Source organism: Rhagoletis pomonella, unplaced genomic scaffold, assembly GCF_013731165.1.
Source record: "Rhagoletis pomonella isolate Grant_MI unplaced genomic scaffold, Rhpom_1.0 Rhpom_scaffold_00005, whole genome shotgun sequence".
Taxonomy (NCBI): Eukaryota; Metazoa; Arthropoda; class Insecta; order Diptera; family Tephritidae; genus Rhagoletis; species Rhagoletis pomonella.
Genome location: NW_023458559.1, coordinates 38,808,184 through 38,822,402, shown reverse-complemented (window position 1 = coordinate 38,822,402; position 14,219 = coordinate 38,808,184).

Genomic DNA, 14,219 nt, shown 5'->3' with positions numbered 1-14,219 from the left:
TTATCTTTATCTTTATCTTTATCTTTATCTTTATCTTTATCTTTATCTTGATCTTCATCTTCATCTTCATCTTCATCTTCATCTTCATCTTGATCTTGATCTTCATCTTCATCATCTTCATCTTCATCTTCATCTTCATCTTTATCTTCATATCCACCTTCGTTTGTATTTAGGTTTCTTTACTTTTATTCTAATCTTTGCCTTTATCCCTTTCATCTTCTACATATTCAACTTTACCTTCTTCCTTGCATGAATCTTAATCTTCGTTAATATGATTTCTAAACTGCTGCTTAGCAGATTATTGCCACATAAAGTGATATCATGTCATGTGGGGAAATTGGGTGTGGTGACTTGCGATGTGGTGGAATTGGGTGTGGGAGTTACGGCGCTGTGAATTCCGGTGTGGTGGGCTTAAGAGGTGCGGTGAGTTTAGGTGTGGTGAATTTAGCTGTGGTGAATTTAGGTGTGGGGAGTTAAGATGTGGTGAGTTGAGGTGTGGTGAGTTAAGGTGTGGTGAGAAAGTTGAGGTGTGGTGAATTACGGTGTGGTGGATTTAGGTGTGGGGGGTTAACGTGTGGTGAGTTGAGGTGTGGTGAATTAAGGTGTGGTGAATTTAGGTGTGGTGAGTTGAGGTGTGGTGAGTTAAGGTGTGGTGAGAGAGTTGAAGTGTGGTGAATTACGGTGTGGGGGTTAAGTTGTGGTATGTTTCATCTTCATCTTCATCTTCATCTTCATCTTCATCTTCATCTTCATCTTCATCTTCATCTTCATCTTCGTCGTCTTGGTCTTCATCTTTATCTTTTCCTTTATCCTGATCTAAATATGTCCATTCTTTTCTTCATTTACATATTCACCCCCACCATTATTATTAGGTTAGGTATTTAAATTTTCCTTCCTCTTTGTCTTTATATCTAGGTTTCTTTACTTTTATTTTAATTTCTGTATTTATCACTTTCTTCTTCCCCATACTCAACTTTACCTTCTTCCTTGTTTGAGTCTAATCTATTCATGTACATACATACATACATCTTATTCCTAAACTGCTGCTTAGCACGTTTCTTTAATTCGCTATCAATATTAAAGCATACATTTAGGGGGCATTTCCGCCCCAACCATGTACATGTTTGGCATTGGTATTGGTGTGACTTTTGAATTGATTTTTTCGCTCTATTTTAAACTGATTTGAAATTTTAAAAATTGCCTGCACATCAGCATCAAAATACCTTTCTAATGATATATAATTGTTTATACCTTAGAAGTATAGTTTAGCCGTAAAAGGGGTGTAAAGGAAACATGATTGCCTATTTATATAATTGATGATATATATATATATGATGATAAAATAAAATATCTAAATTTTTGAAGTTGCCTTGCCGCCGCTGCGCTTTCATTGTGCTTGCGTAAATTACTTTTTAACAGTCTGTTTTTTTTTCGAAGTTTCGCAGGAAAACGACAGCCAAGCATTTGATTTTTTCTGAATTGCCTTTGCTATGCTTTCGATATCATACATGCCGAAGCACAGCAAAAGCCAACTAAATTAAAAAATTAGAGGTCATGCCGAGATCATCTCAAGATCAAATTCAGACGAATTGTGTTGAATTTTCCGGTTTATTGAATGAATTTTTTCCTACTTGACCTTCAAATGACCTCGAACCTGACGTGATGGAGGCTAACAGACCTGGGATTCGCATTCAGCGCATCGAATAACAAAAATCTGGAAAATCGTACCAGTGTTGCCCAGTACCAAGTTTCATTTATTAGAAACAAAAATGATAAAATAATAATCTCTAGCTAAAAATTTGATAAGGACATTTTAGGAATGACTGATGATTTTATTTTTCAGTAAAAGATAAATCACTAGCAAGTGACTACTTAGTGGCTGAGACTGTTGATTTTTCATAGAAATGGTTATGCATTTTAGTTTACAGGAAAGTTAGTTGAGGGTTGGGGGATATTGAAGCATATTTTGCTATACAGTGTCACTTTGTGCGGTCTTACCTTTACAGTTGGCATCTTTAGCACGCTTTCCTGCATGTTATGCAGACATTGAACACAGGGCCATCTAACAGCGTGTATATGCACATCAAATGATTTACACTTCAACCATAGAGGTAGCTGTCTAGGCGACTTTTGCATGTTCTATATTCAACGTTCTATGCTGTACTATCCTTGACATGTTTAGCTTGTTCACAAGTTGTCGTATGTGTCGTATCGTCGTATATCGGTGAAGTCTTTAACGGATAAATAGTTGTTAAGAGGACTTGGAACAACAGCATACTAAATATTTTTTAACGGTGTAAAATTTCAGAACATGACTTTTATGGTAGCTTGCGAAACCCTTAAATATAGTTTTAGCCGTTTAAAGAACTTTTACTAGATAAGTGAGTTGATATAAACGTGGTAAATAATTTGAGCATCTTGAATCTATAAGCTAAGAGTGATTTAGCATTAGGTCAAAAGCCATTGGAAAATTACTTATTGGAAATACATTTACACCTTTCCGAAAGTTACAATTCAAATTCAGAAACTTTTCTTTTCAAATTCAGAAATTTCCAATGTAAGTTCGGAAAATTTCATATTTAATGTACGATTTTGAGGTTTTCAGTTGTATTTTATTCAGTTTGCAAAGCGAAACTTTTAAACTGCGATATTTCGAGCACTTGGCTGTAGTATTCAAGTTGCAAAATTGCATATGTATGTAGGATGCCCGCAACTCAATTCACTTTGTTAAAATAAAAGAAAACTCCCTAGTCTCTTTGTTCTTTCACACTTTTGCACAATGTACATTGAATTATAATTTCTCGTGCTGAGTCATCCAGCTTGAGCTCAAAGCAATATGCATGGGCTTGGATGCATATAATACGAGTACACACTTACATATATAATGAAAGCGTAATGAATTTAATTATACACTTTTCCTCAACACCTGTCATACAGGACCGAGCAAAAGTATACGTACACACACGCTTATTGTATTTACGTAGGCATGCATTCCCAGTCGGCAAAAATGCGGCCTACTCTTTGGAAGCTGTATTAGAAAATCTTCAAATAGAGCTGCCACATTTTCTAGGTGTGTTTCTATAGCAACGAATCTATACATATAATAAAATTGTAACAGGCCGATGTCTGCCCATTATAGAATTTAGTATGACTGGTCTTAACTAAAGCAATGGAAGCCAAATCAACAATTTTAAGAATTTTTTTCATCTGTCTGTCTGCACGTACGCGCATTACAAAAAAAACGAATGCATGCAATCGAATGTAGTTTTCAACGATGCGTTGCTAAAGGCCTAACTTGAAATATAGGAAAAAAAATCATTTGAGGGCTGTCACCTGTTTGGAAACTGTAGTTTAGGTAAATTGATAAGATAAAATAAAAATTTTATTGTAACTCTCAAAAGAAAGAGATTAAAGAAGGCTTACAGCGAAAGGTTGCTACCTGTTTGAAAATTATAGTTTGATTTAATTGATAAGATAAATTAAATATTGCAATATGTTTATCAAATTAAAGAGGTTTGGGGAAGTTGACTGCCAAAAATATTTTTGAATAGGGTTTCCAATTGTTTGAAGAATATTATGCAATTATTAAATTGATAAATGAAATATTACAACACTGGTATCAAAGTTAAGAAATTTACTTAAGTTTACAGCCGAAAATATTTTTGTAGCGGTTTGCCAACTAATTGAAATATTTCATTCAGTTAAAGTGATAAGATAAGGTAAATGCTGAATTAATACACCTTTGAAGAAAGTCCACCCTTGTTCATAAAAAATAAATTATGTTTCATAAATCGAATATTTGTTTGAAAACATCTTTTCATAAAGCTCTTCCCATCTATTTTATTTTGTTTATGAATGAAGCCATAAGAGTTGTAAAAAAAATACTTTTAAGTCGTATTGGAGATAGCTTAAAATAAATATTTTCCCATAATCATACCATACGAAAGCAGACCAAAAGGTATTTCCAAATCAACGGAAGTAAATAATGAAAGAACATCGCAGTAGACTTGTGGATGCGTGCCGGATGCAAAGGTAAATTTCCCACTTCTTAGAAAAGCTGAATCAGTAGGCCTTGAAACTCTGGCCATTCTATACAAAATAAGAAGAAAGGCCCTTTGCTTCAAAGGCTCCATAATATGCGCTCCCAGAAAACCCATTTGTTTTAAATTTTGCCGACTGGGTTGTCTATTTAGTCATGCACCTTCAAAGAATGAATTAGTGTACAGATATGTAAGAATGTGCTATATATGTAAATGCATGCATTGCCTCAAAAGCTAACTATGCTAAGCATTTTTAATTTTTCGCGTTGCTTAGCAAGTAAGCTCTGCATATGCCAACGGAAGACTACTTGCTGCACATACAAAGAAAAAACAAGTGTGCAAATACGAGTACTATAGTAATTGTTGTTGTTATTTGCAGCAATTCTGCATTGCGAAAGTTTTCACGCCATTGCAAGTAAATATGTATGTTTGTGTGTGTATTTTCAGGCATAAGTACCTCACTTATTTGTTTGCCAACTTATACATATACAGCCGACATATGTAGGCGCCTTCCGTGAGCACCTTCAAAGCACAAACTTGCTTATGGAAGCTGTTAACGCCGCGCCCGGCTGTTACTGCTGTTGCCTTGGGTGTTGTAACGCCTTTCATTTATTTATGTTCGCGTCCATTCTTTTACGACACACAAATATTGTAAGTTAGCTGATGGGGTTGCATAGTAAATAAAAGTCTCCATGTGTTCTAAAATTATATGATTTGACGCCCAATGGCCTGCAGCTGTTGGTAGTTCCCATTTTAACGCGTCGAACTCGCACGTTTTGCCACTTTGACTGAAGTTTCTTTTTTTTTTGTTGTAGATATCTACTTTTTTATTTTTTTAGGTTGGTAGTTTTTTTTGTATTTAGTATTTTGCCGTAGTTTTTCGCTTTTCTAATTCTGCAAATCACAAATGAAGGCGGTTGCAACGTCACTCATACGCCGTGATGCACCGAAGAATGATTGCTGAAGAGCTGCGCAGTGGTTTATGTTGAGCGCGCGTAATTGTAGGAGACGATTTGGTCTTGATAACAAACGTTTTAAAAATCTCAGCAGTTTTCCAAAAGTAATATGTATGTATGTACATTAGAGCGTGCCACCTTACAAGCACAAAAAAAAAATTGGCGTACACGCCGAATTCTAAAGTATTTGTGCACGGCAATTTGAAAAATAAAAACATTTTTTTTGGCCGAGCTTAAGCTCTGGTTTCCTAGAAAAGCGGTGCCGTAATATTACGACCGTATCATACCGAACGCTATTCTTAACGCCAATAGCGGTACCGCGTATGTTACAGTGATTAGAAATGAAATCTGGTTGGTGAGTACCACAACGTTGTTTTGAGGGCAATGAACTTTGGAACAAAAAAAAAAAACAAGCCGACGAAATGTATGACGAAAAAGAAAAAAATGTAAAAAACACGCTCGGCATAAAAACTAATTCGAAATTTTCTTCGATTCGAAATACTTTCTTAGCAAACGTTTAATGATTTTTCGCGAAATTTACGTTAGTGAATTTATGGTGCTACGTTAGCGTGGTAAAACCGAGATATTTTAGGTCAGTACTTGAACGGTGTATTTTAGCTCAATGAAATTTGGAAGAAAAAAATGCTTTGAGATCCGACTGTAATTACCGAAGATATGCGGAAAAATGTAAAGAGACAAACTCTACGTTACAAAAATTTCAAAATTGTCGTTCATAAATACTTTACCCTCAGGTGTGCTCAGTGAACTTTTTTTTTCTGATACGGTTAAATGGAAGTAAGTACATACATACATACCTATATTTTTGTCGAGCAGAGAATTATATTAATTATATCATTGTTTGCTTTAAACTAAGCTCCTTTTCATCTCAACTCATTGCTGGCAGAAGTTTTATTTTTTAAACAAATTTACAACCCTATATTTTCTATAGCCTACGGTTAATTTCTTTGTAGTTCTGCATAGCTAGTTTTAAAATTTCTTTTCTTTTCTTCCTATTTTTGTTCGTATAAAGCACGTCCTTGCTTTGCTTTAGCTACGCACTTATTTTAACTCAAGAGTGACCCATACATATGCAAAGCGCTATTGCTGCTGTTGTTGTAGCACAATTATAAATAAAAAGTCGCGAAGCACGCACTCTTTAGTGCAAGTTGCTATATGAATATAGCGGGTGAAGACGGTTGTGTTAGATTATCATTTTGAAGCAAAGAGAGGAACCACCTGGGTACAAACAGAAAACATTCTTCCTTACGGAAACTATATGTAAGTAAATGTAAGCTAAAGAAAAATATCAAGGAAAGTAAGCCGGAAATGTGAACTTAATATTTCGAACAGAAGTCTTTTATAAAAGAGCTGGTAAAAAAAAATCTGATGGTAGGTAAAATCTATTTTATGAAAAGAAGACTTTTAAATCGTACAGCTTAGAAAATAAGTACTTATTTTATGGAGTTTTTGTAAAGTTATCTTAAAAGATGGAGGTTCTACGGCCATAAAAAGTCTTGCCTTTTTAACCGACTTCACAAAAAGGAGGAGGTTATCAATTCGTCGCGATATTTATTTTTTTTTATGTATGTTACCGCATAACTTTGGACTACGATAACCGATTTCTATAATTCTTTTTTCAAAGGAAAGGTGTTACCTCACAGATGGTCCTAAACTAATTTGGTTTAAAGCCGATCACTGGATCATGAAGAATTTAACGATAACTTTAAATTTGTATGTTAGAATTGAAGTCGGTTTTGTTTTTCCTTCAATATTACTTGTTATATTTGACTTTCATGCCTGTTTATTTTTTTTAGAGAAATATTAAAATCGAAAAAGAAACGAAAAAAAGCTTTTTTAGAGTTCGCCCCTTCTTAAATTTAAGTTAAGATTTTGAACTCAAAGCGACGTGATAGGATACTTGCGGTACCTTTTTAAAGAAAAAATTAACCATTGCGCAATACCATTATACCTTAGTGCCCGTATGCATAAGACTCCCCAGAAAATAATCGCACGACCTTAAACAGAGCTTAGGCATATTCCTACCAGCTGTAATGGCACTTTTTTCTTAATGGAAGCTACGTCTACAGGGAAATTGCTAAATAATTTTGGAAGCATAATCGTTTAGTTGGTGGAGAGCTCCCTTAAAAAGATACCTCCCTTCCGCTTGCTTTCAACATATCCATATCAGGGATGTGAGTATAGAAAGAACTAACTACTTGGAGTTAGTATATCCATGCAGAGATCTGAATTATTACTAGACTGCGGAAGTTAATGAAGAAAACGAAGCCTAAAAATAAGGACCGCTTAACTATAGGCAAAATAAATAAATTTGTATACATTTTATTTACAGTTATGGGGTACATATTTTTACGCTTCCTTTTTTTGCGCATGTTGCCCATCTGAGAGTCGATCACGAGGAAATATGTTTCTAATACGCAGATAAATCAGCTTATCAAGGGCTTTAAGCAGGAATGAAAACTTTCCAGGATTTTCTCGGGTTATTTGGACTCTTTCGGTATTCAATATTCAACAATTTTTTTTTAGGTTTGGAAGTTTCCCGGAAATTTTTTTCGGGCTTTTTAGGATTACTCATGTTTTATGTTTTTGGAAGCTTTTGTGACATTTTCGATACCTTTTGGAACTTTTTCAGGAATAACCTGAATTTTTCGGGATTTCTCGTGTTTCATTTTTCGGGGACTTGGTGACTTTTTTGAGACTTTCGCGACTTTTTCAGGACCTTTTAAAATTTTTTAGGTACTTTTTGTTTATATCTGTTTCGAAATCCGGAGTTTTCAGTATCAAAAAAAAAAACATTTTAAAATATGTTCGGCGAATGTACCCAGTAGAACTTGGGAGCATCGTACGATTGCTCGGTGAGTACTCCCTTGGGAGTATACGAATACTCCCCATTGCTCCCTATGCTTCTGTGTATAAGCATGTAATTTTGTATACTCCCTTTAACATTGGATGCCCTAAACGAGCAATCGGTTCAGAGAATCATCATCCCACAAACCTCCTAATGGAGCAATATGGGAGTACTCCCTTAGTTACCTCCCAGAAACCTCCCAAAAAGACAACAAGGGAGTGCATATAGAAAACATCCCACATTCCTCCGTAACGAGTAGTAAGGGAGTGCTCCCATAAGAGCCATCCCGGAAGCCTCCTGTATGAGTAATAAAAGAGCATCTCTATACTCCCGAATTCCTCCTCATGGAGCATTGGAAGACTACTCCCATATTGCTCCATAACGAGCATTTTACATAAGCTAAAAAGATTTTGCTTTTTACGCAATTCATTTATTTAATTTTTTAATCATTTACATATATTCATACTTATGCACATAAATACAGGATTTAAGCTGATTATTACAAAAACAGAAAAAAAACATAACTAATACTTATTACATTATTAACTAAAATTAGAAAACGGATATCGAACAGTAATGACAAACTCAAACATTATACATACATACACATGTATATACTTTTATATAATCCACAAGATAAGTGTGGCGAGGATGATTTCCTGGAAAAGTTATTTAACTTGTATTCACCTGGGAGTAAATTTTCTGGGCGGGGCAAGATTGCAACGCTAGAACTTAGACGCCTTAATTGCTGGCCCCGTAATTTGAAATATATTTTGAGCTAAATAATACAATCATTTATAAGTTTAAACAAATGCTATCATACATACCAGCGGCTCTAAAGATTGGCTCTCCAATTTATTTGATCGTTTCCTGATTTTGATTTTTCAGTAAGAAGCAAACACACACAAGAGAAAACACAAAATTATGTTCAAGAAGGTGCGTATAGCTGTCCTATCAATCAAAAAGAATACTCCTGGATTGCTCGCTTAGGAGACATCGATTTTTGCTCCTAAGCGAGTAATAACGGAGTACAGAAGCAACAAATCTCGCTTATACCTCCGAAATCATGTATCCGGGAGGATACTTTTGTTGCTCACGTGGGAGATATCCCATTATACTCCTAAGTGAGTAATACAGGAGTGCAAAACCGACTAATCTCGTTTATTGCCCCCAAATCATGCCTCAAGCTTAGGAGATGTCCCTATTGACTCCTAAACGAGTAATAAGGGAGTAAAAAGTCCACAATTCTCTCTTATTGATCCGAAATCAGGTCAAGGAGAGTACTATTTTATTCCTCAATTAGGGAGATCTCCATTCAATTTCTAATGGGCAATCACAATGTTTTTTTATATATGTATGTATGTACATCACTCGCACTTCTTTAAAGAATTACTGATATAAGAGAACTTGCTAGAATTAATAAATTCTAACAGCTTAAATTTACGAGTATTAAAATGGTCAGAAAATTCTTTGCGTTTCCAAAAAAAAAGGGAAAAAACAATCATTCTTTGCTGTTAAGTGATGAAACACTGCAAAAGTGATTCATTCAAGTTACCAAAAAGTAGTGAAATGCTAAAATAGTTGAATAAACTAAAAGTGTGCGCAATCGGTGCACTGCTATAAGGAAACGCATTTGTAGTCGTGCGCTCCCAATCCAAACGCCAAATATAAACAATTGCAACGCTTCCAATTCCCACGCTAAGTCAATACAACTGAAAGTCGGAAAAAAAGTCCACTTTTCTAGCTGAAAGATTGTCTTCACTATAACGTTAAAGAAAGAAACAGCGAAAAAACAACGATCAATTGATGCTTCTCTACTTTTGCACGTCAACAACAGTTTCCGTCTGTTGCTCTTTAGTCAATTTTGCGCTTTGCCCTTTTTTATGCGCCAATGTTCAACACATTTTCGCGGTGCAAACAAAATTCGGTAGCAACTCGATTGGTTTGTTTTTTTTTCTTCTGTCAGTATTTGATTTGTTGTTGTGTTTGATTTACAATAACTGCACTGCAACATTTGCACGACAACCATTTGTCACTCATACGCCGTGGAGAATACACTGATTTATGTTGCTGCTCTGTGGTGTTTCAAGGAGACGAAAGTTGAAGATGAATTGGTTTGATTAAGATTAGATAACTTATATACATACGTGTTAACCAATTTTGGCGTATAGAGAGCAATCAATTTTCGCGAATGATCAATACTTATGTAATGTTCAGCTATTTTAATAGAAAACCAAATAGGGAGGCTGGTAATAAAAAGAAGGCTGATATAAACAAGATATATTTTGACACATTAGCATTGATAGCAAAGCATAGTCTAACTTACTAAAATTTACTTGAAATGTGCAAAGAATTTTCGAATTCTTATTTGGCGCTGTAATTAACTAAGAGTTGTTAGCTGAGTTAAATAAAGCATGCCCCTCGTTTCTTTTCTATGCCAACTGCCCAAGTCCTTTTGCTATTCTGTTTTCAAAAAAGATTTAACCCCAATATGCAAAGCTCATTTCCCAAGTGAACGAGCTATTTTCCCTCCCCAAGTGATTCCCTAATGATATATTAATGATCATCAAAACTTTCCACCAATCGCTTTTGAATAGAAAATTATGAAGGGATTAGAAAATAAATCCGATGCATTTGTAAATATTTATGCTCTCGTAAAAATGCTAAGCCTAAATTCGCAAGCGGCAAAAAACCAACAATAGAGCAGACTGCATTGTTGCTGGCATTAAACGCGAGCTGAAGGGATATATAGTCATAGTTTGCACAACAAAGGCAAGGGGCATGGGAAAAGTTCGAATAAAACTTGCTGCGTTGCGGCAAATCCAAAAGTGGAAATTGAGTAGCAAATTAAGGCCGTAAAATTATTAGCAAAAATCGATGACAGGTGCAGGCAAATACTAAATGCAAATAGGCAGAATATGAAAGTGGAGTGGTGGGAAAAAATCAGCATAACAAAAAGTTGAGATGGAAGTGAAAAAGCAAACAAAAAATAATGGAATTAATAATGGCGCAGGAAAGAAAAGGCAGTTACAATGGAAATTTACTGCAAAAATTTAAGCAATATTCCCCAAACGAGCAGCGGTAGTGAAAAGCGATGGCATAGGCAGCCAAGAGTTTCAAAGAAAATGTGACTGCGTAAAATTGTGTGCAGCAACGCAACCAAAAACCGCAAGTTTCAGCGAAATTGTATTGCCAATACGACAACGATCGACTTACTAACGCACAGCCGATAAGATATGTATCGAAACGATTGGGAAAAGGAATAACTAAACTGCCATAGCAGCACCGCAATTGTCTACAAAGCAAAGCTGCAATGTAAAGCAGCAAAATTATTGCGAACTAATCAGCAATAAAACGAAGAAACTATGGCATAGCTAAAGGAAAATCGGCACGCAATGCTTGCCGTACGAGAGTTGGTGTTGATATTTGCCGGGAGTGGCTTACTTTCATTGAATTTTCCAAATGCTCAAAATAGCAAAACCCATTTTTATTCGTGCATTTTTAGGCGAAATCGATTCATGAGTTCAAATCAAGTCAAATGCCTATTCGTTTGCCTTTTCTCTGTTGTGCCGTTGTGCGCTGTTATTCAAGCAGCCAAATAGAATTACAAATTTTGCTGTTTATTGCTTAGTCATTGTGTATCTCAAAATGTAGATGGCGCCTGACAAATTTGTAACTTGAGCATGTAAAATACTTTTGAAAGTTGAAACCGTACTTAAATGATTGGTTATATGGACAGCAAATGCTTGTTCGACGGACAGGAAATGGCCGCTATTTCCGCTGCAGTATTTAATGTAAGCCGTCATCGATTCGTCGCTTTTATTCTCGTTTCCACTAATTTTCGAGTCCAATAAAGCACTTCAGCCAATTTTCTTCTATACCAACCGACGACTATTGGAAATGCCAAATAAATTCAAGTCATTCTCCAGGCAGTCTTTCCATCGTTGAGGTGCCTTCCCCCTCCCCTTTTTACCAGCATCGCGATCCGCGTTGTTTCTTTCAGAGAATGACTATAATCGACGTCGTATGGGGCTTTTGAGTAACGTTTACATCAAATTTCATTAGTAAGAATACTCTTTTAACATTTAGAATAACCTGATCTGAAAAGTAGGGTAAACACATTTTATTTTGTCCATGGTGGGTTCTCACGGTCTTACGGATTGAAGTTGTTCTGTCGCATAAATCTGGCTGATTGTGACTGATGGCCTATGGTTTCTTGATATTAAAAGTATCTTTCTAATGCGGATTTTTGGCACAGATTCGGTTTAAAAAAAGCTCCACGTTTACCTGACACCCGATAATAGAAAATACGTGTTCTTAAGTTCTAATAAAATGCCGTATGCCTTGTAAGGACTCTTAAACATACCACTAGTCCGCCAAATATTAAAGCAGCAGGGTAAGCGAGTATAATGCTGCTGGTGTTCCTTGAAATGTTGAATGTCTCCCTCTCATTCCAACTACCTAACTTTGCCAGCATCTTTCAAACGGATGCGCTAGAGATTGAAAGGGGCAGTAGGATACTGAAAAAGAACTGTGAAGGGGTGCAAAAAGCATATTTTTCCTAAGATGGTCAACCAGATATTATGGCATGGGTATCACTAGTAACAAATTCTAAGTTCTGCGGTTGAGCTAATAGATATCTCACTCGACCAGCCATAAAACCATTTACTGTAACGAAAGACCTGACGAATTGGCATTGGCCGGGGCACATTGAAAGCAGAGATCTTAGCTACGTATCCACTCAGTGCATTTGAAGACAAAAGCAGATTAGTCTTACTTCTATAGTCTATCTATGAGACCTTGGTTAGAGCCTTTATATAAAATGTAATGGAGATTTCTAAATGTTTGAAGTTCATGGAGCAAGAGGTAAGGTTTCGCATTATAAATATTAATAGAACCAAAAAGGACAACGTCAGAAAGGTAATTATATTTGGTACACCGAAGGCTCCAAGACTAACCATGCCATTGGAGTTAGAGTCTTCTGCATACAATCCAAAAGTCTCCGTTTCATTTGTATGGGGCAAGTTAACGATGTCTTTCAGGCCGAGGTGCCATTCAACTATGCCTGGGAATCTAGAAATCTCAACTCCAGCAGAGCATATTATGCGCCACTGTGAAGCTTACACTTTGTTTCCCATTTAGGATTACCGTAACTATAAACAAATTACGTATATGACATTCAGCCAAGCGATCCACAGTGTTTCGACTATATAGAGGTAGGTAGAAAAAAGTCATGATGACAGTTGATAAAAAAAACCGGTTGAACTTAGAGAGGGAAAAGTAGAAGTCATAAATGCCAAATTTTAGATTTATTTACAAACATTTCCAAAAAAAAAATACGGGGATGGGCGCGATACCGGCTAATCAGTTTAGTTGGCTTTGGCGATTAACCCATTAATGAAAGTGTTTCTTTTTCAACTGTAATCAATTATTCAGATGTCGCGGCATATTCAGGTGAAGTTATTTATCATTTATTTGGTACTTTCCTATTTTCTTACCAAAAAATTTACTTTGAAATGTAGATGCTACAGAATATTAGTAAAAAAAAAAAATGTCAGTACCGTTCCGTAACAGATGCTACAGAATATTAGTAAAAAAAAAATGTGAGTACCGTTCCGTCAGGTCTTGAAATTAGATGAATGTTTTAGAAAATTTTATGTTGTTTTCGAATATATAATTTGATCTTTGCGCGCGATTTTGCAAATATATGTAATTTTTGATTTTCAGCTTATTTTTGCATAATTTCGCGAAAAGAATCTTTCAAGCAATGAAAAAACCTACAAAATATTGGGAAAAAATACAAATTAATCAAAATTTCATCACATTTAATGACTGGGTCCACATTTTTTGTGAGTTTTGGACGTTATAGTGATCCAATCTGCCCCATATTTCATATTTAGGTTTTTCTAATAAAATAAAGACCAAAAACTAAATTTCTTTGAAATCGGATGAAATTCAATGTTTCCGCCCACAAGAGTAGAGGACGTGGCATTTATTTCATCGTTACAAAATTTCATAATTCTCTATTTCTAAGTAAAACTAGAGCGCATGTCAAGTTTCAGCGAAATCGGTGCAGGTGTACTATTATTTCCACCTGCCTCCATATGGTCCAAACACTGCGCGACCTCACGCGGATTTTCTTAACAGTACGTGTATCAAAGAACCCCTATATAGCGAATCAGAGGGTTGTTACATAGATCGTTTTCGGTCGCGGTAATTAGGTGAGCTTCTTCTTCTTCTTCTTCTTTTTTGGCGCTGTAACCGCCTAAGCGATTTTGGCCGAGTTCAGCAAAGCACGCCAGTCGTTTCTCCTCTGTGCCAACTGACGCCAATTGGAAACGCCAAGTGAAGCCAAGT